General features: G+C 35.3%; 1 long non-coding RNA gene across 1 annotated transcript; it reads left to right on the top strand.

Annotated features, from left to right (window-relative positions):
• The first annotated feature begins 692 nt into the window (after window positions 1-692).
• LOC115417704 (uncharacterized) lies at window positions 693-2,498 on the top strand. The gene is made up of 3 exons (XR_003935190.1): window positions 693-819; window positions 857-861; window positions 2,486-2,498. It is a non-coding gene; the product is annotated as an uncharacterized LOC115417704 (long non-coding RNA).
• The last annotated feature ends 292 nt before the right edge of the window (window positions 2,499-2,790 follow it).

Below are 2,790 nucleotides of genomic sequence, written 5' to 3'. Positions count from 1 at the left end.
AACTAAAATACAAGATAAACACATGTAAGGTGAAAAGAACAGTACTTTTAGACCAACACCAGTGCTGATCCAGACACCTGTCCACATCCACATTATCCCTTTGAACATCATTCCTTACATTAGTACCATTACTTCATGGTACCTAACAAAGCAGGTACACTCACTTTTCATGCAGAGGTGGACCTTACAGACCCTGTAGACCACATTGGACCTGAGATTGTTGCCTCACAGTCCTCACTGTAACTGTTGCTGTCATTGTCTTGTAATGTGTGCGGAAATTACCGAAAATAGGGAAAATTAACTAAATTAAAACGTGGACATAAACCTAACTTGGCTTAGTTTTGAGATGTAATCAGCAGTCACTTTACCTCTGATATTTTTTTTTATTTTTTTTTGTACCATAGCAATAGTACTCCCAATATTTCCTGAAAACCTTTGCCTTTTGTCAAAATCCAATTTTCTTACACACAACCTGTGTCCATTCAGTCACCTCAAAATAATTTGATCTGTTTTCATAGTTAATGTTTTCAGATCATTCAAAGCTTTTCTGAAACACAAATGCATTAGTGTAGAAAATGCATTTTAATAAATAAAAATGTGCTTTGAGTCACTGATCATTAAACATAGAGCTGAGAGAAATGCAGAGCCTGGACTCTTTTAAAACTAGACTGAAAACGTACCTATTTAAAATGGCTTATAATTGTTGATGTTTATGGGGTTTTTTTTGGGGGGGGGGATCTGTCCTTTTCTACTGTAGCATTCTGAGATTCACTGAATGAAATGTGCATTATAAATAAAATGTATTATTATTAATATTATGTTGAGGCCTGGGGTTTAATGTGGTTCAGTTTGAGAGTATTGGTTCTGATTAATCTGAATGAAAAAGTCAACATCAACAACATCATTTTTTTTTTCTATTTTTTTTTTTTTATTCCAAAGGTGAAATTTGTCTTGGAAACAGATGGAATATAAGACACACACAAACCTGAACATTATAAATATATAATAAAATAATTCAGGTAAATATCAGGACAGTTCAATCCATCAATGACTGGAGTAAATCCAAGCATCATCACTAAGTTCATTTCAGCTCAAACACCGTCACTGCAGCAAACCGCTCCGTCTTAAATGCATCATCAGGTGACTCATTATGACCTTTTAGTTTCCCGGCATGAGTGATTAAAGACTCTTTTCATCCTGTTGGATTCGGTCATTGTTTTTCCATTTAGAGGAGAGAAGCCCAGAACGCTCTCAGCTGATTTAACCCCGTAAAATAACTTCCACACCATCTATCTAAACAGTGTTTTTTTAGTATAGTTTACCAAAAATGATGGATAAAAAGCAACGTAAAATGTGAAAAAACAGAGAGGAAAAGTATCCAGAGCTTTAGTGTAACCTCTCATGTTGAATGACGACAGAGGAAAAACAAGATTATAAACAGAAGAGAAACCAAATGACTCTACGTGTCTCCTCTCAGCTTCTCTAATCTGCTCTGAGTGCAGGCTGCTTGGTCGGGATGAATTAAAGATGAGGGTTAAAACAACACAGCGTTCAGGGTTAAGAGGAGGAGGAGGAGGAGGACTGTAAGCTGAAATTTTTGTATTAGTCCATTCCTTTTCTTTTTTGCCACTGATGGAATGTAAAAGTACTTTTATGCACTTTGTAATCATATAGATTCAGATCACACACATGGTTTGGAAATGCACAAATATTCATCGCTTCTGGGAAAAGGTTCACTCAGCTCTCTGTGATGTGTTGGGATATGTGATCCCAAATTCTTGTCTTGTTCTTCACCTCGGATATTTGAAAGAAATGGTGCATGAAGGAGACAGAGGCTGTTTCTCAATACCAAGAACGCAGAGTACTGTCTTGCGAACTTGTCAAGTACGATCTTGGTAAGAACGATCCCAGAGAACGGACTTCCTAAGAACATAAGTCTATCTGTAATTGAACGGCTGCAAAACTAAACCCCGTCCATTTCATAGCTGTATTACGCATATAGATCGACTTCACTTCAAAAATAAGTAGGCAAAAGAAATTCCAGCTCCAAAAGGACGTTCCAATATATAGAAATAAATCAACCAAAAAAGAAAACAAATATCACACAAATGTACAACAATTTCAATTACATTTATTTTGTCTTTTCCAAGGGATTTATCCCCATTTATTAGGATATTGCCCTCTGTATTTAGCATTTTTCAGTTAAAAATCAGGTATTTTTCTTCCTACTTTTCATAGCTTAGTAGAACAAATTATTAAAAAATAACAAAAAACTTTTTCAACACAATCTGTTATGAACTGAACATAAAAACAGGTGACTCCAAGCACTGTCATTTATCAAACTCCATGCACTGTAAGCCCGGAATTTGTATTTACTAGAATGCTTTAATTACAATGCACTTAAATGATTTAAGTTTTATGATGTTACTATAAAATGTTAAGTATTTTCTACTAATTTGTAGACATAGCTGAAAGTACGAAAAAGTTTAAGTTGAATGGATTTAAATCACTAAGTTTTAGTCATGACCACACCTTTTATCTTCGCATTGCATTGTGGGTATTGGGCATGTTGTTGAAAATGTGTTATTTTTCTGTGCAGGGGTTCAGCAGGGTTGTGGTGTTAGGATTAATTTGGATTTAATGTGTGTATGGCAGTGTTTATTGGCCTTTTTGTGTTCGTTTTTGTATTTTTGTAGAGCTGCACCATGAGTCAGAGCCATAGGAAGAACAATGGCTTTACTGTTCATCTACGACTGTTATTGTACAATGGAAATCTTACTGTCTTGTCAA

This window comes from Sphaeramia orbicularis, chromosome 4 (genome assembly GCF_902148855.1).
Source record: "Sphaeramia orbicularis chromosome 4, fSphaOr1.1, whole genome shotgun sequence".
Classification (NCBI taxonomy): Eukaryota; Metazoa; Chordata; class Actinopteri; order Kurtiformes; family Apogonidae; genus Sphaeramia; species Sphaeramia orbicularis.
Note: the sequence above shows the minus strand (reverse complement) of the source record. Positions and strands in the feature narration are given on the sequence as shown.